Raw genomic sequence first — 10,848 nt, forward strand, 5'->3', positions numbered from 1 at the left:
GAGCTGCTTTTCTTCTTTCTTTCTTCTCCCCTTCCTCCCCAACCATACCATCTTTTCTTTCTTTCAACAGATACTGCGTGCTCCCCACTCCCAGATAGGCCCAGTCCTGCCCTCGGGACTCGCATGTATTATTTGTCACCGCTATAAGAATATAAATTTCATGATGGTTAGGACTTTTGCTTTTGTTTTTAAATCATTTTATTGGGGGCTTGTACAATTCTTATCACAATCCATACATCCATCCATTGTGCCAAGCACATTTGTACATTTGTTGCCATCATCATTCTCAAACTTTGTTTTGTTTTTATTGCTGTATTTCTGTCTCTCAGAGCTGTGCCTTTAAATGCATGAATTGATTCAATTTGTAAGCAAAACTGTGTTGAATATGTAGAAGGTGATATATCAGGTGAATGAGGAAAAGATCTGAGAGAATTAGACATTGTACCTCCCCTCAAGTTGCTCAGAGTCTTAGAAAGTGATAATTTTGACCTAAACAGTGCTAAAGAGCACAAAGTGACACATCCTTTTGGAACTGGAGGTGAAGGCGGATGGGTGCGCAGACTGTGGGTCCTGCTCTGCAGACTCATCAGCGACGCTCACTGCGCTTGAGGGGGCCAGGCAGATGATCGCTCAGGGCAGTGCTAGGTTTTAGGCTACAGCTCCTTTTTGGGACTTTTTCACAAGTTTCTCAAGGAACCTGTCAGGAATTTTTGGTCCCTCCCAGGCTCTTTCTGTCAACAACCACCTCCTCCATATCTGAAGGATGAGTGGAATAGTTGATCAACTCTATCTTCCTGTACACCTGACCGCCCGCTTCATAGTTGTGTGGCCTTGAACCTCCCTGCACCACTTTGCACATTAGGATAATGAAAAATGACACCAATTTTACTTCTTGGGGGGATTAAATGACTAACATACTGTTTATAGGACTAGGAGAGTGGGAAAAGGGGGGGCCGCAGGGGAAAGGGCAGGTTATTTCATTTGGTTTAGTCAGTACTATATACTTTGGTTGTGAAAAGAATTTATAGTAAGCCCATGTTCCTTTTCCATTGAGAATAGTAGTTTTTTATTATTAAAAACATAAACCTCAGTGTATTAGATAGAGGCAATAGACCATAAAATGTCCACCAAATTTACAAGGTGATTGTTCCCTTTTTTTCATTCCCAAAACACCCCTCTATGATATGAAGGAACTAGAATGCTGGAACTCCACCCTAAGCCACCCAGTGAGTTGGTCCTCAGGTAAGAGGGAACCCTTTCCCTTTAGATGAAATTAGAACTCAGGAGGCAGTATTTGGGAGAGGGGTTTATGATGGTGCCAAGGAAGAGAGGGACAACAGCAGCAATAATAGGAACGGCTAATCACTTTATGTTGATACTCTTACGCTAACCACATAGCCGTATGAGGCAGGGCCTATTGAGAAGCAGATCAGAAAAATGAGGAGCTGATGCCAGGGGCTTATGTGGAGAGCAAATGTTTTGAGAATGATGAGGGCAATGAACGTACAAATGTGCTTTATACAATTGATGTATGTATGGAATGTGATATGAGTTGTATGTGCCCCTAATAAAGTGATTTTAAAAAACCAATAAAAAATAGAGAGCCAGATCAGGGCGGGAGTAAGGAGTGCAGACCCTGGGATCAGACTGCCTGCAGTGACAGAAGCTTTGTGACTTGGAACAAGGAAATTGTGCCTCATCTTCCTCATCTGTTAAATGAGGGCAGTGCTTGCCTCATAGGGTGGCTGTGATGATTAAATGATTAAACATGTAAATTGTTTGGGACATAGACGGTGCATGGTGTCAGTTATTACCATAATTAAAATAGTTGTCCGCATTTAACAGTGGATGAAACAAAGACTTAGAGGGAGGTAAGGTAATTTGCCCAAGTCACACAGCATAGAAATGATGAAGCAGGGATTTGAACCCAGGCAGCCAGAGCTCGGTACCACCCTGGTTGATTGAAGGGAGCAGAGAGAGTAAGGACTACACTGTGTCTTTCTTGAAAGTGTAGGGTCTGGAGGTCCGCTTGGCTCTGACTGACTTAAACTTAGAACTGAAGCATTTTATCACCACAGCATGTGCCTCAATTCTTCTTTGAACTGACTCGTCCCTAGATCCAAAGAAAGGAGAAACGAGTGAGTGGTGGGTTGGGTATAGTCTTCTAAGACACTGGGTATTCTTGGGCTTGGGACTAAGGAACTAAATAAACACCCGTGCCTGTCTCAGCGCTCTGTGGCCCAGAGGAAGGAGCTTGTGCAGTCTCCCCTATGATTATCTTTGTGTCTCCTCCTTTTCATTTCATAACAATCTTATATTGTTGATGGGGCTGAAGCATATTTCTCTTTTTAAAAACCATTGTATTGAGGGCTCTTACAGCTCTTACCATAATCCATCCGTACATCTATTGTGTCAAGCGCATTTGTGCATACGTTGCCATCATCATTCTCAAAACATTTGCTTTCTACTTGAGCCCTTGTTGTCAGCTCACCCCCCACCCCCAATGAACCCTTGATCATTTATAAATTATTATTTTTTTCATGTTTTACACCGACTGCTGTCTCCCTTCACCTACTTTTCTGTTGTCTGTCCTCCCGGGAGGCGGTTGTATATCAATAATTGTGATCAGTTCCTCTTTTCTGTCCCCTAATCCTCCTGATATTGCTGCTCTCATTATTGGTTTTGTGGGGTTTAGCTGCCCTGGATTCCCTGTGTTTCCAGCTCTCATCTGTACATGTGTACATGCTCTGGTCTAGCCGGAGTTGTAAGGTAGAATTGGAGTCGTGATAGTGGGAGGGAGGAAGCATTAAAGAATTAGAGGAAAGTTGTGTGTTTCATCGGTGAGTCTTGTTTCTCTTCACACACCTAGGAAGGAGACACGCTGAGCAGTGTATTCACAGAATGCATTCTATGCGCTTTACATGGATTATCTCATTTAAGCCCTAAATAGCCCTACAAAGTAGTCATTGTTGTCTCTGTTTTGTGGAGACAGATATTAGGAGACTTTAAGTCACATAGTTAAGTGTTAGAGTTAAAATTTGAATGAGGCAACCTGGCTCCATGCCCATATTCTTAACCTTTTACATTCTACTGCTCCTCTTAGGTAAGTTGACTGTATGGGCTGGGTGGTTTAGGAGGTGGTAGGGCCAACCCTGTTTTCAAATGGGAAAATTTTGACCACTGGACTAGGAGGAGGTCCATGTTCTCTTCTTGAACCCGTCACCATTGTGCCATATCCAGGACTTGACTTTGCTCAGCTTTGGTGTCTTTGCCCATTAAAAAGAGTGTCGCTCCCTGTAGTCGATGAGGTCCCTTCTAACTGATGTTCTGGGATTGTTCACATGAAGTGAGGAGAGCAATACTTGGCAAGCCCCTTCGTTTGAACATTCGTAGATCTTGGAGAACCTGCTTTGCACCCGAGGGAAGATGCTAGATTCTAGGGCAAGGCCTGAACCACCTCCCTAAAGGAGATAGCTCTTGGGCTTTTTATGAGGCTGGTTGCCAAGGAAACCTAGCTGCCAGCCAGCAACAGCAGGGAATACTTTGAGTGAGGATCTGGTACAGGTATTAAACAAGCAGAGCCTTTCGGTTTCACTTCCCTTCTCTCCCTTCTCCCTTCCTGGGACTTTTCCTATTCAAGCTGTTTATTTGGAATGCTTTGTGTGCATTAAGTATTGTTTTCATTGTACTTTTACACAAAATAAAACTAAAGAACTGATAGGTAAATAATTTGTCAACATATATCCTGGAAGGACTGTTTAGTTATTTGTGAATTTTTAAAAATTTGTTTTGTTTTAGTTTTACTAAGAACGATAGACACTTGAAGTAATTGAATACGATCTTGTGTTCAGCCTGCTATTCAGCGGAAGGAATGCTCTTGCCTCTCTGTCGCCTCCCAACACAGATGACCATCCTGCTTCTCTTGGAATACCTTTACTGACGGGGCAGCTCATTCCTCTCGAATTCCACTGTATTGTTGGAGAGCTTTCATGGGTAAACAATGACTTTTTGTTTTGAATTGGAATCGAATTGAGACTTCTTGGTTTTAGGTCTATGTCCTGTAGCTGTACAGAATAAGTAGTCATCTCTCACATGCCAATCTTGTGAATGTCTGAAAACATTCTTTCTATGTATAAGGCATAGCTGCAGTTTCCTGGCAGCATTTAAATGTGTCCAATTCAGATCGATTTATGCAGAAGCAACTCTTAACTCTCCCTACTTTGCAAGTACAGTATAGCCTAAAAAACATGTATTTTGTTTCTTCTGATTAGGCTTAGCCTTCCTCAAATTCCTGGGAAATGAGTGCAGAGTGAGCTAAATCCTTAAAATTGTACCAGAATGTAGGGCTTGCCTTCTTTCCCCCCTTACTGTTGTCCTGTGCGTTCCGACGGTGTTCACAAAATGGCTAGGCTTACTCCGGACTGGACCAAACTGCATTTACTCCATCAGGCCACTAGGTGATGAACCTCTCACAGACCTGGCCTGCCAGGCTGACTGGACAGGACGGTTTCTTTTCACTCTTCAGGTTCTGGTGCTACAGAGAAGTCCAGGGTCAGCAGGGTTATTTTCCTTCGTAATAACTGTTTTCTCTCTCTGGCAGTTTGTCTATATATTTTTTCCTTTATGCTAATTATGCACTTGGCATTTGTCTTTTAAAAATTATTTTGTTTGATGAACCTGTTAGGATTAAAATTTTAAGGTCGCCCCCCTCCCCCCAGTTCAGGGAAGTTACATTGCTTCCCTCCTTTCTGTTTTCAGAACCTTCTCTTGACAGATGAGGAAACTGAACCCCGAAAGGGTGTGAAGCGACTTGCCCATGCTCACCAGTTAGTTGCAGATCAACTTCAAGCAGGTAACTTTACTTCTGTGGTGAATCAGATTTTTCCTGTCTTGAATTTTGCTCCAATGAGAGAGGGCTAGCCTGGAGGCCTTCTAAATTTTTAGTGAGTCAGAAATTTTGCAAATGGTTCCTGGGGAGATAAGAGGTGATAAAATTCATTAATGATTAAAAGGTGCCCCGTCTGAATGACTGCAAAATTTACAACCCACCCCCAGTATCCCATTTATTCGAACTACCCACCCCCAAGCGTTAAAACGTAGTAAAGCCAGGAAGCAGCACAAACATTTGGGAGAATTTGGTATTTAGATGGCCATGCCCGGTTGTAAACATTGCAAAACATACACATGGCATTGAAGGCTTGGAGACAGACATCATAAACTATGCCTTATCACTGGTCTGGTTTCTGTTTTGAGTTCTAGCCTGGGACCCTTTTTTGCTGGGAACCACCCTGTTCCTGGCTCTGTTGGTCTTTGGATTTCCCCAGACCTTCAGTCCCTTTCAGTCTGAAATGAAACCTAACTCTCAAAGGGTGAGGTTGGGTCCTGAGAGGACTTTGACAGCTCACACCAGTTTGTTTTCCTTCCAGAGCCGTCTGGTATGTGACTGTGTGAGGTGTGAGGCTCAGCAGGCTGAGATATTGTCTAATTGATGGTGAATCAACTGTTGGGCAAGGCCTAGCCAGTATCATTTCTTTGGTAACCAGGAAAACACGTAGACCAAATAGGTTGTCTTTATTGACCCAGAAAGTTGAACGTCAAGAGTTCAACCACCAGAGAGCTGCCCTGATATCTCTACGTTTGGTTTGTTAAAGAAGGAAAAAGGCTTGCTTTTCTTTTGTTCCCCCCTGACTTGTAGAACCCCCTTTCTGTTCAGGTAGGAGCAAAGTCCCTGGCTTCTTTCTGCCATGCTAGCTTCTAAACGACAGGCTCCCAGACTTACATGCCCTTCTGCCCCCCTTTCAGAAAAAAGAATTACTCAGCACCACCTTGACAATTAAAAACTTTTGTACTATAGTCTATAATCCAGGGTAAAGTACAAGTAATCTGCTTTTGCTGTCCTTCCCCCCCCCCCCATTGTCCCAGTGCCCCCAGGGAATTGTACCGCCTACTTTAGAAAGCACTTATAAATATGTATAGTGTACCTCCTAGAACTGCTGCATGGATATGAAGTGACTTCTCTAGATGGCCCAGATTCCTCTCCCACAGGCCTGCACAGAGTATACAGCTTCCACTCTTCCCTTTGCAGTAAACCTGGCTTCTACTAGATTATAACGTTTCACACGTTTTCTTTACAAGTGGAATCGGCTCTTTATTCAGTTCAACTCATACCACTTCCCCCCTGACTTTGCCTGAATATCCTCCAGCCCTGTTCCCTAGCCCTCCAGAGTCTTGCACTTCTAGACCAGTAGACTTTGATACCCTTTAGATACTACTGCTCCCTCTCCTCCCGCCTCCTCCCTCCTTTAAGACTCCTGCTGGCCAGCAAGGCCACCTGATTATCCACGTTTGTTAAGGATTTTGGGGGCTGTGGCCTATGCTGGGGGTTTAGTGGCTAGGACCTGCCTGGCACCGAGGATCCAGAGTAGAAGGTGGTGTTAGGTGACGTAGTGTCCACACCGTGGATGTGGCTGAGGGAAGCCAGGAGATCTGAACATGGAGGCCAGTGGGGCAGGCAGCTGGTGTCACTAGGGTTGGTGTTAGCCAGTATGGTAACTGATGAAACTGTTAGTCAAGGCCCGCCTATATTGGGTCATGCAGAATCTTAGTAATATTTCTTGTCAATGCCAATCACAGAGTATTACAAACAATTATAAATTGCTTAAATGTAATACTCCTTAGATTATATTAGTACACAATTGTTTTGTAAAGCTCTCTATTCACTGAATTGCAACATCATTAGTAACGGAAGGGAGCCTATAATAACTACTTCATTCTCAAAAAAAGTATTATACAGGTTCATATATTCTAATTTCCATGATTGTTACAGCGAAAACAGCAGAAAATTGGACATCACCAGCATCTCTCCTGTTGGCGAGGGCAAAGTGGCTTGAGCCAGAGTGAAGTGCATGGGTGGAAATGGTGGATGTTCAGTTAGGGCTGAGGTACAGGGCCAGGTAGGTCTGGGTGTGAATGAGGGGATGCTAGGCCCCTTGCACTGTGAGCACCTGGAAGGGACATGACAAAAAAAAAAAAAAAGCAGCAGTGAAAACAACTGCATGTGCTTGTGGATCTGGCCACCCAATTTGAAGTATCTTGATCATAATGACAACTCTGACGCAAGGACGTTGTTGGTGGGTGCCAGCAAGTCAGTGCCTCATCTCGAAGACCCGAGGCACAGTAGAAGGACAAGCTGCGCGGTCTTGTGCCATCTGGACAACTGTGAGTTCCAGCCCATTGTGACCGTCGGGATCTCAGTCCATCTCCTTGAGGGTCTCCCTCTTTTTCGCTGACTGACTTTACTAAGTGTGGTAGCCGTTTTCCAGGGTGTCGGCGCTCCTCATAGCATGGCTAGAATACATGCGAGCAAGTCTTACCATCCTCACGTCTTCTTTTTATTTTTTTATTCTTGGGATTTAATATACAGATCATTCCATGGTTCAACATGTCAAGTAGAGTTGTACAATTGCTACGAGATTCCAGTCTTTTTCTACATGGACTACTTGACCTCATAGTCTTTTACCCCCCCACGCCACACCATTGTACCTCCCTCCCCCTGAACCCATTGTTCTCCTTTCTGTTCCTGTATGCTTATCAGCCCTGGGTTTCATATACTGAAAATGGAGAAACTTATAATACAGCTTCAAGAGGGTGACCTCCATTGACATAAACCTCTGAGATGCACTCTAATACGAACAAGCAAAAACCAAACAACAACACAAACCAAAAATACAGAACATTTTGGAGACTAGATCAGGTTCAGCCTGTATCATAGGGAGGAGCTAATGACAACGTTTTAACTGTTCATACCTTTGATCTAATATACTCCTCTCTCCCAAGCACTTTGTTTAGTGACCACCTTCCTCCCACCCCTCAATTCTAGACGGGGGGAGTTCTCTGGAGGCTTATTTTCTATGCCATTCCACTGTCATTCATTGCCTTCTGCACACCAGATTCTTACAATTTAGGGTCTGATACTGTTCCCTCTTTCAACCTTTGATTATATGGCTTTCAGTCCTTCGGTGACTGATGATGATGTACTTCTTCCATGTGGACTTCGGCCAGCCTCACTTTTTTTCCTTCATCCTCACTTTCAAGGAGTATTCTGGGTACATCAGAAGATTAAAAAATACATTTGATGTATGGATTGTTATAAGAGCTGTAAGAGCCCCCAATAAAATGATTTATTAAAATAAAAATAAATTAAACAAATTAAAAGTTAATTATTTAACATTTAAAAAAAGATTCAAAAAGTAAGTTATCATAGAGTTTTAGTCTTATGGATATGTTGATTCATGTAAACTGGGATTGCAAAAAGTATTTTTTTTATAACTAACTGTAAAAATAAATTTCTGCAGAAGCACTTCATAACACTTTCAGTGTCATTTTAGTGCCCCCCCCCCCAGGTACGTGGTGCAGCTCACCCTGCCTCCACAGTGCTGGCGACACCACTACAGTTGGGGTGGAAGGGAAGTAATATAATAATACCTGAAGCAAAGGATTTTCCTTTAGGCTCCCTCTTTTTTGCAAAAAGTTAATTTCAAGTTTTTAAGAAATATAATAGTAATATCTTTTTAAAAATTAGTAAAACATTGTGGAAACATTTTGATGGCTCCTGATGCCCCCTACAACCCCCAACTTCATTTCAGCTATTTCTGTGTTCCCCAGAGGTAGGCTTTGGCGATTTGGAATGTACCTTTCAGACTATTTTCTATGTGTTCACATGTATTCATATATATATATGAACTCCCCTACATGAAAGTGCTATTTTGTGGGGTTTTTTTATTTACAAAAATGGTACCATACTTTATCATTCTACCATTTCTCCATCGATGTAACCATTTTGTAGTTCGGTGCTGTCAGATTGGTTCCAACTCACAGTGACCCCGTGTACAGCAGAACAAAGCTATTCTGGGTCCTGCCCGCCACCCTTACAATCGTTGTCACGTTTGAGCCTTTGTTAGGCCACAGTGTCCGTCCATCTCGCCGAGAGCCTTCCTCTTTAAAGCATGATGTCCTCCAGGGACTGGCCTCTCCTGACAACATGTCTGACGTATGTGGGAAGCAGTTTCTCTGTCCTCGCTTCTAACATTCTGTCTGCACCTCTTCCACGAGAGAGTGTTTGTTTTTCTGGCAACATCATAATTTAAATGCATCAATTCTTCCATTTTCCCTTCTCATTGTCCAATTTTCACATGCATGTGAAGCACTTGGAATAATGTACAATAATATGCCATGACAGTATCCCATGTTAGCACATAAAGATACATCTCACTCTTTTTTGGCTGCTGTCTAGAGTTCTGAGTGCGCAAATGGTGCACTTAGTTAAGTGGTTTGAGTCTACTCAGAGGCACATTGGAGGAAAGGCCTGGTGACCTTCTTTCAAACAACAGCCCTCATTCCAGCTCTGTATGTGCTTGCTTGCCACAGGACTTTGCTTATGCTGTTCCCTCTGCCCGGAATGCTTTTCTTCAAATACTTGGCCATTCTGAGTATATTTACCTTTCAAGTTTCAGCTGTGATGTTACTTCACCTGAGTCGCCTCCTTAAATTTTTTAAAAAAGTTTCATTGACATATAATTCATGTATTATACATTCAATGATGTGTAAGTATTAAAAAGTTGTATAATCACCACAGTCAGTTTTAGAACCTTCATTCTTGTACTCGTTATTATTATTTCCTTATTTCCTCCCAACCTTCCCTGCTATAACCTTAAGAAACTTTCAGTCTAGTTATTATCTCTGTAGATTTACCTATCCTGGATTTCATAGAAAGAAAATCATACACAGGAAAACCTGCAACAACAACTACAAGATAAGCACAAAACCTCCATCTAAAATCTTACATAATGTAAGCTACAATAAAATGAAAATGAGTCAAAAAGGGAAGAACATTATAAGATGTTAAATTTAAACCTAATTACGTCTGCATTAATCTACTTTCCAATCCACTCCGAGGGCATCATTATCCACATCTCTAAAGGATGATCTGAGGGAGTTCAATGGAGGTTTGATCCATTTGGGTACTCTGCCAATGGTGGGTTTGGGGCTTTCGCTATCATCCATAGCAAACTGAGTACATAGAATTTAAGCACTAATACAATTCCCTCCTCTGATCTTGGGTTTTATTATTTACAATTTTGGGATCACACAGGCTGGTGTACTTCTAGGTGGACTTAGCTAACACCTTACTTAGGTGGCTGCTTGTTTTAAGAACCCAGAGGATATTATTTCTGATAGTCAAGTACCTTGTAATTTATTTACCACACTTTGCTGTAGTACCCATATAATCAGTGACCCATTCTTGGGGGGTAAGTGTTGAGCAGGGTCACATCATGAGAGCTAGTTGTTCTTAGATTAGGGCTTATGGTTAAGTGTGAGCTCAAAATCTATTCATACCTCTAAGGTCTGTGTGTATAACTCTGTTTCACTTTAGTGATAGCATTATTAGTTTTTTGAGAGAGTATGTAATGAACTTCCATGGGCCCTCTGGTAATTCTAATATTCTGACGAGCCTTCTTGATCCTAGAACTTTGTGTGTATTGCCTTTAATTATTGTACATGTTATAGATTTATAGTTACAGATATCGTCTTCACTTGGCAATGTGGGGCAGAGGCCCGTGTCTTGCTCACTTATATTCCTAGTGTCCAAGAGATAGATAGACTGTGGGCTAGAAGGATTCCTGGAGGTAAGGGTGGCAGACTAAGGGGCGGCAACACTTGAGGTCTAGGAAGATATATCTTGACTTTCGGGTATTGGGGTGAGGTCTCGACATTTGACCCTTGTGGTCATTCATCCTCCTTATTCCATCATCTTTGGTGATTCCAGTGTTTGCCTGGATGAAAAATCTA

The sequence above is a fragment of the Echinops telfairi genome, unplaced genomic scaffold (assembly GCF_000313985.2).
Source record: "Echinops telfairi isolate 266 unplaced genomic scaffold, ASM31398v2 ScPeMD7_2573;HRSCAF=3158, whole genome shotgun sequence".
In the NCBI taxonomy this organism is placed as follows: Eukaryota; Metazoa; Chordata; class Mammalia; order Afrosoricida; family Tenrecidae; genus Echinops; species Echinops telfairi.